Below are 17,690 nucleotides of genomic sequence, written 5' to 3'. Positions count from 1 at the left end.
AGTAATTTTCTTAAAGACAAAATGTTGGACCACACATACCTTCCTACTGGCAAGTAACAGACTTTTTTTCTTTAACACCTTCCCTCTGGTTGGCAAGTAGAAAAGTTTCCTCTAGTACCTTCACTCTGAATGCTGGAAAATACAAAACTGTGGTGCAGGGGAGCTCCTGGGATGGGGGAGACAGGTTTCTCCTCAGTCTGTAATGTCATAAAATCTGCTGTAGCTAATGTATGTCTTTACAGGAGAGAAACTGTCACAAAGCTGTAATTTTCCCAAGGCTTGCTGGTTTCCCTTTAGGGAAGATGCATCATAAGAATAACCTGGTCAACTGCCCCAGGAGTTTCCATCCTCATCTACTGCTGGCTAAGTGCTTGGCTGTCAAAGTCACAGTTAGTTCCTTATGACATCTTGTGCCATTCCCCAATAAGTTATCTTTGGGCCCCAAGTCTCTCCTTACCCTGATGCTTTTCTTACTGTCACTAGAATATTAGCCACACTCTCCATCCCACTTTTTTCCATGACTTATCGTAACACAAAAAGACCTAACAGAGGCCCTCAATCAGTAAGTATAAATGAAGTCTCTGGCAAGCCAGAGCAGCTCCACTTGGCAGTTTTGGGAGAGTAACATTCGAGTCTCAATTCCCCGGCACACATATGGTTCCCTCCCTGGGGCTCGAGAGCTTATTCTCTCGCTTTCCTTAGAGGCTCCTTTCATGAACAGCCCCAGAGCTCTGGCTCATCTGCCTACCAAAGACTTCATAAAAACCTATATTACAAGCAATTCAAAGCATGAAATGAAAATTGGTGCTTTCAACTCCTATAATGATGAAAACGGGAAGCTGCCAGAGACTTCGTGTTCCTTCATTTTCCATGTCAGTTTCCAAGAATACAGATATCAGTATGTTACATGAGAATAAAATGGGAACCAGGGCGAAGCATTCCTCCCTAAATTTGACCGCATCATGGCAGAGCTTTTGCAGGAAAACACAAGTTCGGAAGCAAAAAAAAAAAAAAAAAAAAAAAACGCCAACACTTCAGAATGGACACTCATCAGAGTAAATATAACAAGCAGCTCCCTGTATACAAAAGTGCATTAAAACAATGAATTGCTATGTTCTTGAGTGAAAATAAAATCACACTGTTCAATCTGAACAACACAGATGAAAGCCTCATCACTCTGCTGCTGAAATGGGCAGTTCAAGTTCTATATCTGCACAGTTTAAACATATGTAAAGTAAGACGACTGAGCAAGAATACAATCTGTGTTCTCTTGCAATATTATGTTCTATACTTTAAAGAATTAGAAAAGCATAGAGGATAACATCTTTTCTATCTTCTATTAAAATGTAAGTTTCATGAGGGCAATCACTGTATCCTTGATACCTAGCAAACCACTTCAGTGTGCTTGCCTTGAGAACCACATGAGGAGTATGGAAAGGCAAAAAGACAGCATGCTAAAAGATGAACTCCCCAGGTCAGTAGGTAGGTAGCCCAATATGCTACTGGAGATCAGTGGAGAAATAACTCCAGAAAGAAAGAAGAGACGGAGCCAAAGCAAAAACAACACCCAGCTGTGGATGTGACTGGTGATGGAAGTAAAGTCCGATGCTGTACAGAGCAATATTGCATAAGAACCAGGAATGGAATCCTGAATCAAGGCAAATTGGAAGTGGTCAAACAGTAGATGGCAAGAGTGAACATCAACATTTTAGGAATCAGCGAACTAAGATGGACTGGAATGGGTGAATTTAACTCAGAAGACCATTATATCTACTACTGTGGGCAAGAACACCTTAGAAGAAATGGAGTAGCCATCATAGTCAACAAAAGAGTCCAAAATGCAGTACTTGGATGCAATCTTAAAAACGACAGAAGGATCTCTGCTTGTTTCCAAGGCAAACCATTCAATATCACAGTAATCCAGGTCTATACCCTGATCAGTAATGCTGAAGAAGCTGAAGTTGAACGGTTCTATGAAGACCCATAAGACCTTCTAGAACTAACACCCAAAAAAGATGTCCTTTTCATTATAGGGGACTGGAATGCAAAAGCAAGAAGTCAAGAAATACCTGGAGTAACAGGCAAATTTGGCCGTGGAGGACAGAATGAGGCAGCACAAAGGCTAATTGAGTTTTGCCAAGAGAACGCACTGGTCATAGCAAACACCCTCTTCCAACAACACAAGAGAAGACTCTACACATGGACATCATGAGATGGTCAATACCGAAATCAGATTGATTCTATTCTTTGCAGCCAAAGATAGAGAAGCTCTATACAGTTAGCAAAAACAAGACCGGGAGCTGACTGTGGCTCAGATCAGGAACTCCTTATTGCCAAATTCAGACTTAATTGAAGAAAGTAGGGAAAACCACTAGACCATTCAGGTATGACCTAAATCAAATTCCTTATGATTATACAGTGGAAGTGACAAATAGATCCAAGAGATTAGATCTGATAGAAAGAGTGCCTAAAGAACTATGGTTGGAGGTTCATGACATTGTACAGGAAGCAGTGATCAAGACCATCCCCATGAAAAAGAAATGCAAAAAAGCAAAATGGTTGTCTGAGGAGGCCTTACAAATAGCTATGCTGCTAAGTCGCTTCAGTCGTGGCCAACTCTGTGCGACCCCATAGACGGAAGCCCACCAGGCTCCCCCGTCCCTGGGATTCTCCAGGCAAGAACACTGGAGTGGGTTGTCATTTCCTTCTCCAATGCATGAAAGTGAAAAGTGAAAGTAAAGTCGCTCAGTCGTGTCCGACTCTCAGCGACCCCATGGACTGCAGCCTACCAGGCTCCTCCGTCCATGGGATTTTCCAGGCAAGAGTACTGGAGTGGGGTGCCATTGCCTTCTTGAAAAGAAGCAAAAGGCAAAGGAAAAAAGGAAAGATATACCCACTTGAATGCAGAGTTTCAAAGAATAGTAAGGAGAGATACGAAAGCCTTCCTCGGTGATCAGTGCAAAGAAGCAGAGGAAAACAATAAAATGGGAAAGACTAGAGATCTCTTCAAGAAAATTAGAGATACTGAGGGAACATTTCATGCAAAGATGGGCTCAATAAAGGACAGAAATGGTATGGACCTAACAGAAGCAGAAGATATTAAGAAGAGGTGGCAAGAATACACAGAAGAACTGTACAAAAAAAAAGATCTTCAGGACCCAGATAATCACGATGGTGTGATCACTCACCTAGAGCCAGACATCCTGAAATGCCAAGTCAAGTGGGACTTAGGAAGCATCACTACAAACAAAGCTAGTGGAGGTGATGGGATTTCAGGTGAGCTATTTCAAATCCTAAAAGATGATGCTGTAAAAGTGCTGCACTCAACATGCCAACATATTTGGAAAACTCAGCAGTGGCCACAAGACTGGAAAAGGTCAGTTTCCATTCCAATCCCAAAGAAAGGCAATGCCAAAGAATGCTCATACTACAGCACAATTGCACACTCATCTCACATGCTAGCAAAATAATGCTCAAAATTCTCCAAGTCAGGCTTCAGCAATTCATGAACGGTGAAATTCCAGATGTTCACATTGATTTTAGAAAAGGCAGAGGAACCAGAGATCAAATTGCCAACATCCGTTCGATCATCGAGAAAGCAAGAGAGTTCCAGAAAGGCATCTACTTCTGCTTTATTGACTATGCCAAAGCCTTTGACTGTGTGGGTCACAATAGACTGTGGAAATTCTTAAAGAGATGGGAATACCAGACCACCTTCCCTGCCTTCTGAGAAATCTGTATGCATGTCAGGAAACAACAGTTAGAACTGGACAGGCAGCAACAGACTGGTTCCAAATCGGGAAAGAAGTACATCAAGGCTGTATATTGTCACTCTGCTTATTTAACTTATATGCAGAGTACATTATGAGAAATGGTGTACTGGATGAAGCATGAGCTGAAATCAAGATTGCTGGGAGAAATATCAATAACCTCAGATATGCAGATGCCACCACACTTACGGCAGAAAGCAAAGAAGAACTAAGGAGCCTCTTGATGAAAGTGAAAGAGGAGAGTGAAAAAGGTGGCTTAAAACTCAACATTCAGAAAGCTAAGATCATGACATCTGGCCCCACCACTTCATGGCAAATAGATGGGGAAACAGTGGAAGCAGTGAGAGACTTTATTTTGGGGGGCTCCAAAATCACTGTAGATGGTGACTGCAGCCATAAAATTAAAAGACACTTTCCCCTGGAAGAAAAGTTATGACCAACCTAGACAGCATATTAAAAAGCAGAGACATTACTTTGCCAACAAAGGTCCATCTAGTCAAAGCTATGGTTTTTCCAGTGGTCATGTATGGATGTCAGAGTTGGATCATAAAGAAAGCTGAGCACCAAAGAACTGATGCTTTTGAACTGTGGTGTTGGAGAAGACTCTTGAAGAGTCCGTTGGACTGCAAGGAGATCCAACCAGTCCATCCTAAAGGAAATCAGTCCTGTATATTCATTGGAAAGACTGATGCTGAAGCTGAAACTCCAATACTTTAGCCACCTGATGCGAAGAACTGACTCATTTGAAAAGACCCTGATGCTGGGAAAGATTGAAGGCAGGAGAAGGGGACGACAGAGGATGAGATGTTGGATGGCAGCACTGACTCAATGGACATGAGTTTGAGTAAACTCCCGGAGTTGGTGATGGACAGGGAGGCCTGGTGTGCTGTAGTACATGGGGGTCACAAAGAGTTGGACCCGAGTGAGTGACTGAACTGAACTGATACCTAACAGAGTTCCTGGCATATATGTACAATGTGGTTAATAAATTTTTGTTGAATGACTGAGTGAATGATATTAAAGGTAAGATAAGTTTGCTTTTGTCCCATCATTTGACTATTGGGTTCTGTAAATTAGAAATAAACATTTATACACCTAATTTGAGACTTCATGGTAGACCTAGCAGACACACAAACATGCATGAGACACAGAGTGTCTCCTTGAACTTATGATCTAGATAGGGAAACAAGAAATGATTATTTGAGATAAGAACCACATGGGCAGTAGAGTGTTTCCACTGAATCCACATAAAGGTTCAGAGAAGGGAGAGTCAGCACAGACAGCGTATAGTCTGCAAAGAAGACCTCCTGAAGGGCACAGACATGACGACAAGCCTTGACTGGTCAAGAAAGATCAAAAATGGCAGAGAAACGACTCATTTCCAGAATAGGATATTCAATGGGGCAGTGGGATTAGATAGTTCTGGACTTTCACATGATAACAAGATACTTTGAAAACATGTTCAAACTCATCATTTTGAACACCGCTTCTACCACACGAGGCTCATTTATCCCTCATTCAGCTGGACATTTCCACTCAGATGTCCCTTTTGACTTTCTGGTCAGCCTGGTCACTCTTCCCAGGACCCTGTACACCATCTTGGCCTCCTCCCTCTTTCTACACCTCCCATCCCATGAGTCACTAAGTTCTCTCTCCTTAATACCTCCTGAGTCTCCCCTGCCCCGGCCTCCTTTGCCTTAAGTTTTCACTTTAGCCATAGCTTCTCTGTTTCCACTCTACTCCCCACCACCCACATTAATTTCATCCCATAAATTAATGGTTGCCAAACTTTTCTGTAAAGGGCCAGATAGTGAATAGATCAGGCTTTGGAGGCTGTATAGTCTCTGATTTAACTACTCAACTATGCCACTGTAGCACAAAAGCAGCCATAAACAATAGATAAACATAGGACTGTGTTCCCGTAAAACATCTTTAACAAAAACAGGCAGTGGCCTGAGGATCATAGTTTGATGAACCCTGTCTTAGATGTCTGCCAGAGTGGCTTTCAAAAAATACAAATAAGACCATGTTATTTCCCACCCTAAACTCTTCCAATGCCCCCACTGTCCTCCGGAGAAGTTCCAGGCTCCTTTGCAGGACATACAAGGGCCTCTGTGTCTCCCCCCTTGCCAGTCCCTCACAGCTCTTACGACTGCACCTTCAGCAATCAATGACTTGATGCTTCCCAGAAACACCAGCCTCTCACGTCATGATTTGCACATGCTTGGGTCCTCTTTCTGCAATGTCTCCTCTAATACATCTGGCTACATACATCCTCTAATACATCATGTCTGTCCTTCAAACCCATAACCAATGTTTCTTTCATGAAAATTCCCCGACCTGAATTCTGGACAAAATTCAGGCCAGTGTCTTTATTCCCCAAGAACTTTTACATAACTCTTTTATAGCCCATGGGACACTGGAACGTCTGGTTGTATATATGTCTTCCCCCACCAACTCCAATGGACCCTCTATGAGGATAAAGGCTGTGTTTCATATATCTTTGCATCCTCTAGATCTAACATAGTATCTAGAACTTAGCTGTGTCATAGCAACTATTTGTTTAGTTAGAAAAAGGAAGTTACAAAACTTCTAACTTGGTGCTCATTTGACTTGGTGTAACTTTAAATAAAGAGATTGCAATTTGCTCAATGTTCTAAGTATCTTGATGTCAGTGATTTGAATTAAACACTCATTATTAAAAGTTGTCCAAATGTCAGAATGAACTGTTGTTTTTCAGGAGGATATAATTCAACATTTCCCCTTTTAAAAGAGACATACTTTAAAACTGCTACTTAGCTGTCTCCCCATTAGTCTTTAGTTAGCTGCTTGAACAACGCTGGATATGTTGCATCCTCTTGCAGGGAGCTAAGTCCTCAAACAATTAGTCCTGAAGCTACCAAGTATGACCCGCATCACCACTGTGCAAACCTTCACAAAACAGGGAACAGTCCTATGTGTTTCAGAGCTGGACAGAGCTTCTGAGACCAGAGGACACGTGAGCTCAAAGTAAAAGCCCATAAAAAGGCTTTGACCTATTGAAGTTGCAAAACTTTAAAAAACTATATTAAGTTTCTGCAAAGATGAAGTGAAATAAATACTCTTGTACACACTGATGGGAATGTAAATCATACAATCCTTTCGGTAGAGTAATTTGGAAGTACTTTTGAATCCAAAAATGCACACACTATTAAACTTAGTGAGGCCAGCTTCAGTTTAGCTTTCATTAGGATTCACAGTTGGGCACCCAGGTGTATGTGCAAGATGCTCTTTTTCAGCACTGTTTCTATCTTTCCACAACTGCGGGATGATGGTACAGCCATGTTCTCCATGAATTCACCCATTGAGTTCCTGACAGTCCACTTTCATGTCTAATAAATGTCTCAAACTCAGTAAGTCCAAAATGAAACTCCAGATCTTACAACAAGAGATGACCCAGCCACGTGACCTTCCTGGTGGGGCCCAGACCATTAAGAATCCGCTTGCAGTGTAGGAGACCCAGGCTCAATCTCTGGTTTGGGAAGATCTAACTGGAAAAGGGAATGGCAACCCACTCCAGTATTCTTGCCTGGAAAATACCATGGACAGAGGAGCATGACAGACTACAGTCCATCAGGTCGCAAAGGGTCAGACACGACTTAGAGACTAACACTTTCACTTTTCACTTTCTGACACAGCCCCAGCTCTCCCCATCCAGTAAAGAGCAACTCCATCTTTTAAGGTGCTCCATTTAAAAAAACAAACAAAATCTTGTAGTCATTCTCACATCCCTCATCTAAGCCATCAGACAATTGCCTTAGGGATGCTTTCAAAATACACCCAACCACTTCTTATACCACCTTTACTCCTACTGCTACTCTGGTCTAACAACTACCATCTTGCTCTAGGGTTTCGATAACAGCTTCCTAGCTGTGCTCCCTGCCCCCACCCCTCCATAAATCCTTAATGCATTAACCAAAGTGAGACTTCTCCTATGTTAATTGAGACATGTCAATATCCCAATTAAGATCCTGCAAAGACTACCACTGCACTTGGAGTCAAGTAATTAAAAGGATCTAAAATGCTTGGCCGGAGAAGGCAACGGCACCCCACTCCAGTACTCTTGCCTGGAAAATCCCATGGACGGAGGAGCCTAGTAGGCTACAGTCCATGGGGTCGCTAAGAGTCGGACACGACTGAGCGACTGAGCGACTTCACTTTCACTTTACCCTTTCATGCACTGGAGAAGGAAATGGCAACCCACTCCAGTATTCTTGCCTGGAGAATCCCAGGGACGGCGGAGCCTGGTGGGCTGCTGTCTATGGGGTCGCACAGAGTCGGACACGACTGAAGCGACTTAGCAGCAGCAGCAGCAGCAGCAAAATGCTTGGCATGATCTGTCTGCTGTCCCTTACAATTTGACCTCTCCTTCCACACTTCTAGCCTCTGCTCTCTATTCCAGCCACTCTTGCCACAACGCAGGTACCACTTCTGTCTCAGGGCCTTTACACAGGCTTTGTATCTCCACCAAAGGACATCTGTACCTCAGCCAGATATACACATGGCCCCTTGCTTCAGTCTTTCAAATTTCTGCTTAAATGCTACTTTCCCAGAGAGGTCTACCCTGATAATCCTGTTTAAAATTACAACATGTCCCATTTCTACAGTCTTGACAACGTTACTCTGCATTGCTTCCCCTCCCCTATACCACCTTCTACAATATACAAAATAATTTACTTATTTGAGTACATCAACTGTTTATTGTCTGTTTCCCTGATTAGAACATAAACCCCAAGAGGAATCTTTCTTTCTTTTGGTCAATAATATCCCAAGCACCTAAAACAGTTTCTAGCACATGAAGGTTCTTTAATAAATATTTGCTGAATGAATATCTTAATGATTTTGTGAGAATAAAATGAACCAGCCCTAGCAAATAGTCATCTAATAAATATGGGTTCCAGTTATTAGAAAGAATGAAGTAAGCATACAGCTACTGATGTGGAAGGTTGGCCAATCATAATGACACTAATAAAAGTAAAGTTACTAGTATGCAAAGACAGTTACCACAGCACTATCAGCAATACTGAAAAAAAAGACAAACAGAAACAATCTAAAATCTCTTTACCCAGGTAATATTTAAATAGATTATGCCAATCCTCAAGCCCATGCTTTGGATACCACGTAGTCGTTACCAAGAATTACATATAAATACTTACTTTATCATATTAAGATGTCACTTTCAGGTAGGGAAAAAAAAAAGTTGTTATTGACTGAACAGGATTTAGAGTGTAATACCATTTACTTTGAAATTAAAAAAAAAAAAAGAAGTTGTGTGTGTAAATATTAAAGCAAAAAAGGAGGGAAACCAAATTTCTATACATACAATTTTTTATATTTGAAAGATATATTTTTAAAAAAGTTATTTTTGAGGAGTGAGGCTGAGGAGAGAAAGAAGGCTCCTGTGTAATATTATACTGCATTGTTTCATTGTGCAAGCAATCAAGCAAACCTCAGTTTTACCAACCACAGACATTTTTAGGAACAAGCTTCTCACAGCTGAAAGATTTCATTTTAACTAATCATTTCAACCTTATTCCCTATTCCCTGATCTTATTAGGACTAAATTAATACAAATTCTAATACAAGCTCGAGGAGGGCAGGGAGACTGTCTGATTTGGTCACTGTACTAATACCCAGAAAGTGTCTGGCACAGAGTAGGCTCTTAAATATTAATAAAGTAAGTTGGTTCTAATATGAGACCACCTCCAGGTAAAAATATAAGCAATGAATGAAAGAGTTCAAAAAGAAATGTCAAAGGCCTCCATAAACTAGAGTATTAAGCCTCCAAATAAGGAGTTAAAATGTTTTAGACATTTTTGCTCCCTTTCAGGTCTCTCTCACAACCGTTGTGTATTTTTAAAGCAACTCTCTTTGGCAGTGCTCCATAATTAACTTGAAAATCATGGCATTTATTGTCTCATAGGCAAGTTACTTCATATGGTAATTGTCAAATGTGTAGATTTCCACTGATCTAATATTCATAGCGGCAAAGAAGAATACCCAATGCAATAATTCAGACCCAAGGTCAACTATAGTGGGACAGGTCATGGAAAAAGGAGACTCTCTAATCAAGAGAATAGCTCAGCATTTAAGGTCAATTAACCAATTAGTAGAAAACTAAATGATTTTTAAATTTCCAATAGAACAACAGCAAAAACTGGTTTGTAGGAAAGAATGTACGTTATTATAATTGATAAAAAGTGGTGTTTCCTTTTCCTGTTTTTAAAACAACATTTGATGGAATCGTGCTTTTTGCTGTTTTGCTAAGAGTAATTCCACTCCAGGAAATACCTCAAACTTTTTCACAGTGACTGGTCTAAGTTCTCCATGCAACCACTCATTCAACTGCTTGTTGAACACATGTGATAGGTTAAGTGTTGGACTTAGAACTCGTATACAAAGAAAGAAATAGCAAAACCCTCCAGGGACAAAAATGCCGAGCCTCACAAAACAGAGTTATGTGCACTATGCTTTTTTGCTGTCCTTTCAGGTTAGATAAACGTAAATGTCAACACATTCAAAATCTTTTCATTCAAGAACTTTCAGCCTAGGAATTCATTTTTAAGACCTCTTCTACTCTGATGCTTACAATTTTCTCAAACATAGTAAATACTAGGCAATATTTCTGCCATTCTGTTTTTAAATCTGATAGTCTATTCAAACTTTAACGGATGTCAACCTCATTGGAAGAAAGAATAAAAATCAGTAACAGCAGCTCCAGAACTGTTATCAACAAAAAACAAAAACAGGTATCTAGAGAGCATTCAGTCATCAACTCAATAGACTATAGGGAAGTGAATGGGTTCAGTGTGGCATTTTTATCAACATGGAACCACATATCAAATAGGTTTATCAGTGAAAATGGCATATCACACTCTTTCAGAGGTATTGTTTGGGCATAATTTTCCTGGCTGTGAGCATCCTAAATTGATCAGTTGTGCCAGAGATCCCCAGGGGCAGAAAATTGTCATCAAGGCCCAACAAGCCAGCAAGATCTTTGCACTTAGTGTTTATAATGCTCTAAAAGTCACCCAGAGCCGACCAGCTGTCAGACACAGCCATCAGAAGAGTTACTGAATTAATGGTTGGCACTGCTCTCTTTTCTTCCCACCAGACTTCTCAAATTTTTTCTGACAGTTTTTCTGGTGCCAGAGGGTGTCAGTATGATTGCAAGGGATGTCCTTACAGTCAAATATTTGGGGTCTGATTATCAACATTACAAACAGTTTTAAAAAGAAGAAGAAGCAAACATGATAGGAAAATGGTGATCACCAAACTAACTGGATTTTGCCTTGAAAATATAGTTACAAGGGAAAAAAAATACTTGGTGTGTATTTGATGGGGCTGAGGGAGTCCTGTGATTTCCCTTTTTCTAACACGATCATCTCTGTGTTTACTTTTCCTTTTAGAAATTCTTTTACCTTTAGTTATAGGTGTCTCCCAAATTCTTTTCCCTACAGCAACTCTAATCAGCCAGCATCATGGATCTATATACTTCTTAGGATCAGTAAATCAGCAGTCTCTGTTGGTATTACATCACCTGCTTTAAGTGACACAGCAGAGGGTCAAACAGAAATTACAATTTAATTTTTCTCTCACTGGTATCACATAATCATGGTGATTGGCTCCTCTGTGAATATGGGAGTCTTATTTTCTCTCTCTCTCCTCTTTTTCCTCTCCTCTACCCACACTCAGATGCTATGAGAGAATGGAAACAAGGAGGAGAGAAGGAATGCCTCATCAGAAGCCTCTGCTACATGAGTCTTAGAAATATCAGCTATTGTCACGGCTACTGTGGTGCCTTTAATGCACGGGCACTGTTTTTGTTTTCACACTTACGCACGTCAAAGAGCTAAAGCTGTTGACTACAAAAACAGCCCTGGTGTGCGAAAAAATACACTGGTTTGAGGTGGTCCTTTCTGTTAATGAAACTGTCACCTGCAAGTTTTCCGAGAACCCGAGTTCCATGGTTGGTAGCTCTAGGAAACACACCAGAGGCTCCATCACAAACTGCTCCTCTGACCACAGTTAACTTAAAAGGTAGTGAGGCTCTGGTCTCCCCTGTGGGAGGTCTCATGATAAACACAACTCTCCATGTTTTTGCTCAGCACAGACCAGCAGGTAAGACTCAAGTCTAAAGGAAATATAGATCCATTAGGAGCTATAGTAAGTGAAAAGAACAACAAACTGATCCCACATCTCTTTATTACATGCACAACAAATTCAAATACCAAAACCCATTTTTTTTTTAATGCTGCCACAGAAATATAGCCTAAGAAAAATACTACATAGGGATGTAACATTCAGTATTTCATTTGGTGGGGTCCAGGAGGGGTGAGGTGGGCTTCAGGGTTAGAGACCAGTGTCCTCAGCAGGGAGCCTTTCCCCCTGGCCCATCCCCTTCTCCCAAACACAAGAGGAAAGACACTGGGAGGCCAGGGCAGACTGCTTCTGTTTGCTCAGTTGAGAAATGGAGGAATCAAGACCCTGTTGATACCATTAATCTGCTAAAGCTTTCAACAGCACTAAAATTCATGGGCAACTGATGAGCTGCATCTTGTTGTCAAGTTCCAGTGCACGTTAAATCAAGAAAAGAACCTACGGGCATATCCAATCAATACTTGAGGGCTTGCAAAGTTATCAAAAACACCAATTTTTAGAAGGTAATAGCCTTATAGGTGATAAAAGACAAGCTTTTTCTCAACTAAAGAAATGTATTTTCCCAGAACCAGAAAGACAGTATGTTATTATTGAGGTTACCGAGTTCATATACATGGATTCATCTGTGTTGTATACATACCCCACTCTCAAATATTTTTAATATGAAAAAGTCACGATGACCTCATGCAAAAGCTTCCAGTTTTATTGGCTCCCCCAACAAACATGTCTGAACGTTTTGAAAGCACTGAATACTTATTCAAGATGAATAGTAAAACAAACAAACAGACCACAACAAAAACCAGCAAGGCTTTTTTGGTCAGCACACGCTCATGAGTAGCCTCCTCAATGATTCTCAACTGACAAAGCACGAGCACGGTAAACTCTAGGAAAGAGAAAAGGACACTACATCCCTCCTAATCCTTATAAATATGCTACACATACCCTCAAATAATTTGGCTCAGGCACAAATCCATTCCCTTTGTGTTCGAGGCAAAAGTCTGTGTTTCAACACCATGACATGACAGCTTCCATGCACACTCCACTGTTGCCTGGTAGTCAGATCAGACAGACTCAGGACTTGGGAAGGGGAAGGGCCAGCCTTCAGCTCTTTAAAACCCTCCCAGGCTTCCTTGCTTGGCCCACTCACTTAGAAGAACCAGACAGTGAGAAGAGCCTTTCAGCTCCCAAGCACTCAGCAAGCCAGAGACTCTAGATTCTGTTTTCTATTTTCTGGTTGCCCACAGACATCCATATCTTACCTGGATAAGACAGTGCTCTGATACACACATGTTAATTTCCAGGAAACTTAAAAAGCCGCCTGCACCTACAGGTACTCTCTTTCTTTTAAAAATGGGTAAAATGGGAGAAGGGGATGGCAGCTCTTTACTCCTTTCATTTCCCCGGGAGCTTGCAAAGCCCTCCAAAGTGCAAAGGCATTTGCCCACCAGTGCCCGGGAGAAGTAGCTCACCCTCTTCCCCACCTACCCCAGCCTGGGCGCCGGAACAATGCAGTAACATACATTTCCCAACACCTGCTGGAGCCTATTAATATGCACGGGGACCTATTGATTTTTTTCCCCGTCCCTTCCCCTGCCCTCCACACTGAACAGGCTTTCATCTCCTCCTTTACCATCCATCAGGAACTCATTTCGGCGCCCCATTCCCCCTCCCACCGCCGGTCCCCATTCAGCAGAGCCCCTCTCTCGAAAGCCCAGGCTGACGAGCACACTTTGGAATGCACTTCATTAAAATTTAGCTGCCCGATTCCAACCTGCAATGCGGAGGAGGCGATACAAAGCGCGCGCCACACTTCCTCCAGCATCCCCTTCAAAAGCCCCATTGTTCGCCAGGCATCTGCTCCAGAGCCCGGCCTCTCCCTACCCACTGACCCCTGATTTTTTTTTTCTCCCCCAACCCCCTCCCGCCCGCCCTGCTTGGCCAAACGGGCCTGTCCGGTGAATTAGAACGCAGCCGCAGCCATCTGGCCCTCCCAAGCTGGCCCGGTTTCTCCCCGCCCCTCCTCCCTGGTTCACACACCACACACGGCATCTTCACCTCCATGGATATTCCCACAACCCAAGCGCAAACCTCGGGCGATGGTGCGCCTCTGCCGACGCCTGCCTGTGCCCAGGCTTCCTCCCGCAACGGAGCGTTCGAATCCAGAGGTGGGCAGAGGGCAGCGGGGGCGAAGAGCGGGCGATCGTGGACCTCTTGTACTTGCCTGCAAACCCCAGCCCAATCGCCAAGATTAATCCTTCCCTTTGTGAGCCTGAAAGAGCCTCCCACCACGCTGGTCCTCGGCTCTGCAGCGGCTGTAAAGAGAGGCGGGGGTTGAGGGGGTGGGGTGGGATCCGAACCCCTTCCTAGGCGAGCTGGGGTCGCCTCGGCCACCTGACCATGGAGAGGTTTTGCGAGGGAAGCAGGCGCTGGCAGCAGGAGCAGCTGACGGTGCGAGAAGGAAGAGAAGATGCCCAAGCTTGCGCCTTTTATATTACAGGCGACATTTCTAACACATGACAACAATTTCCATCTGTATTTAAGCCGGGAGTGTGAAAAAAGAGCATTACATCACAGAGCCCGAGTTCCTAGAGGCTGCCGGATATCTAGGGCAGGGGGATTAGGGCCGCACCTGCGGAGTGGGCGAAGCCAAGAGCCGAGCGAAGCGGGCACGGCCTCTCTCTCCCGCCAGGCGTGTCAGGTCCCCGTCGCCCGTGAGGTCCTTGGGGAGACCCTGGCCAAGGAAAGGCGGGAAATAAGGCTGCTGCATTTGCAAGACGCAGGAGGCTGGGGGAAGGTGGTGATTCTCTTGGTTAAGGATGCAACCCTGACTTCCCAAGAGGAAGGGGCAACCAGCTTCCAAGCACCTTCAGGTGGGACTCACTTCTGCCCTTTTGCCTCGTCCCCAACTCTGGAGGGAACTTCAAAGATAATAACTCTGATGTTTGAAATAATAGTTTTCCCTGGAGTTAGAGGTGGATGGAGAAGCTTAGCATATTAATTTGTGAAATCTTCTTTCAAGGAACAGCCACTTCAAGAACTCAGAGTAGAAGCGGGCTCAGAATCAAGCTGTTTCTTTAAGGCTTATCTCTGTGTCATTCAAATCCACTCTTTAAATGTAAGAGCCTAGTGGTGTTATCTCCCCTCTGCTTCCGATGAGGCATCCCTCCCCTCCTTAGGGGCCCTCACCCTCCTTACAGAGAAAACTTTATTGAAAGCCATCTGCCTCTAAAGAGGTACATTTTTTTCCTCTATTGTCAAATGGTCAGTCATTAGAAACTGCTGAAGCTACTTGTATGGCAGAGAACACCCACAGACCATCAAAGGAGGGAGACAGTCCACTGCCTGCCTTCCCCTCACCCAGGTGTGACAGAGCCACGTGTAAGCAGCCTCTGAAAATTCCTGACTCATTTGGGACAGGAGGAGAGAAGGAGGCAGGAGAAATATTCCGGGGGGACAAGTGACAAGAATATAAGAAAAGAGAGGGAGGAAGCAAGGGATATGTCTACTCCTGGGGGTTAGGGAGGACAAGGACAATGCAGAACCTATATTAAACATGGATAGAAGACCAGATTTCATGTGATAGTAAAGCAGGATGATGGAGGAAAAGGTGAGAGGGCGGCAGAGACATTCAAATCACAGGTTAACAGACAGTTCACCCTTGAAGGCAGTATCAGTTGCATTCCGCACCAGATGAGAAAACAAAATGTGTTTCTTCAATATTTGCTACCCAGCAACAGTCTCTGTGTGCGCATCCATCTTGCTGTCTGTTCCCTGACAAACCGGGATGTGGACAGACGGCATCGCTAAAGCTCCTTGTCCTTCCAGTCACTCATGATGGTCAAAACCCTCAACTCTGGAGTCACACTCACTGGGTTCTCCCTATTCTCTCTACATTTCTGCTGTGGGGCAGAGGGTAATTTACTTGCTAGGTCTGCACCTGTAAAAGGTACCAAAACTATCTACTTGTTGGATAATATATACCACGTGCCTGGCATAGTTCACCACACAAAATGGTGCTCACTAAATGCCACCTATGATTATTATTATGACTTTATCTCTATGTAAAGAGTCCTCACAAAGTGAAAACCTCCATCCTCTACTTCTGTGGACACCTACAAACTGGGACAGCTCCCCGGGCTTAGCAAAAGGCACACACCAGCACTCTGGATGTCACCTGGTCAGAAACAGATACCCTGGAAGAAAAAGCAGTTTCATCTGCTTCATTCTTGTCTCACATCAACTTTGAGGAAGATGGAAAGGCCTTGCCAAGTGAATGAGAAGTATTAGATTACATTTTTGGTTTGCAAGAAACAATAAAACCTTAAGGGGATGGTTTCTTTATCAACCATGTACATAATACATGTGAACATTTACATCATTTCCCCTCTTGATCATCATCAAAAAAGAAGAAAGAAAAAGGAAAGCAGATTCTACATAAAACTTTTAAAAGCCTTTAGTTACAACCCAATGCTGAAAAAATGGAATTTGTGTGCTATTAGTTTTCCACAAGAAAATGATTGTGCAGTACAAATTAAATTGCTCTTTTGCAAGGAATCTGCTTAGAGACTGCACTGATGGGAACAAAAATACAAAAGCCATTCTCCTTATGAAAGAAAGAAGGGAACTTTTATTCAATAAGTATTCAAGGATGTAGCTTTCCAATCTTCAATAGGGGGAGAAAAATAGCCCTCATTTGGTTTGGAAATGTCCCTAACAATAACAAATTATTTTCAATCAGAGCTCCAAAAACCAGGTTTCTCTATGTCTAAGTGAAGCACAAGGAAAAGATTCCATGAAAATCTACTCGGTTTTTATCAGAGTACACACTTGATCTCAAAAACTGACTCTCTGAGCTTGTGTGGTCTCCAGCATAAGCCAGGAGAGATGCTTCACTCCATTTTTTCTGAGTTTCTTTTTGTCACACACACACACACAAAAATGAAAACCAGTAGGTCCTGGACTAGCCCTCCTTCCTGGATGTCAAACTTGTGAAACTGAAGGGTGAGCTATGCAGTGTCTCCAGAGGACAGTTCAGAGTGGTAGCAAAGTATAGATATGCCTTTATGACAATATTTAACTAACAAGTGAAAGAAAAGGGCCAAGAATTTCCTCCAATGACTGTGTTCAAAGCAATTACAGAAATAATTATAAGTCAGACCAATTAAATGTGGAAAAGGGACCACTTAGGAGGCGACAGAATGTAGTAGTTATCAGAGTGGCATTTGGGGCCAGACTAGCTGGGTTGAAAACCTGCCTCTGCCTCTCTCTGGGTATGAATCATTGGGTAAGAGACACCACCTTGCTACACCTTCACTTTCTCACCTATAAAGTGGGAATAAAGCATTCCTGCCTCATAAGATTATTATAAAAACTAAGTGCATACTGGGCAAGGCACTTATATGAGTGGCTGGGGCAGAGAAAAGAACTTAGTAGTGTTAGTTATTACTGTGATATCAATCACTTCTAACATTTAGGTATGGATTTCTTCAAAAAACTTGCTCTACATATGTCTTCCCATAAATATGTATTAGCACATACCAAGTACACAGCATTGTTGCATGCAATAAGTAGTACATGTATAGAGTTGAAAAAAAACTTTATAGTTATTTTTTAATAGAAATGTACTTTGATTAAATTATGTTGATTTTTTTCATGTGACATATTAATAATACAGGCTAGCTTCATGGAATAAAATGCAATAAAAACAGAAAAAATTTAATA

General features: G+C 42.5%; 1 protein-coding gene across 21 annotated transcripts in view; it reads right to left on the bottom strand.

Moving 5' to 3' along the window:
* The window catches only part of MAGI1 (membrane associated guanylate kinase, WW and PDZ domain containing 1), a 635,735-nt gene that overhangs the window by 215,798 nt on the left and 402,247 nt on the right, over positions 1-17,690 (bottom strand). The window contains exon 1 of one of the 21 annotated variants that reach the window (XM_081528486.1): positions 14,058-14,480. The exons of the other annotated variants lie outside the window; for them this stretch is intronic. The gene's annotated coding sequence lies outside the window, so the exon portion shown is untranslated. Of the gene's footprint in view, positions 1-14,057; positions 14,481-17,690 lie in introns of those variants that run through there. 21 annotated transcript variants of the gene reach the window in all.

Source organism: Giraffa tippelskirchi, chromosome 9 (genome assembly GCF_054371585.1).
Source record: "Giraffa tippelskirchi isolate mGirTip1 chromosome 9, T2T-mGirTip1v1.2.pri, whole genome shotgun sequence".
Lineage (NCBI taxonomy): Eukaryota > Metazoa > Chordata > Mammalia > Artiodactyla > Giraffidae > Giraffa > Giraffa tippelskirchi.
This window is presented reverse-complemented; position numbering and strand designations above follow the sequence as displayed.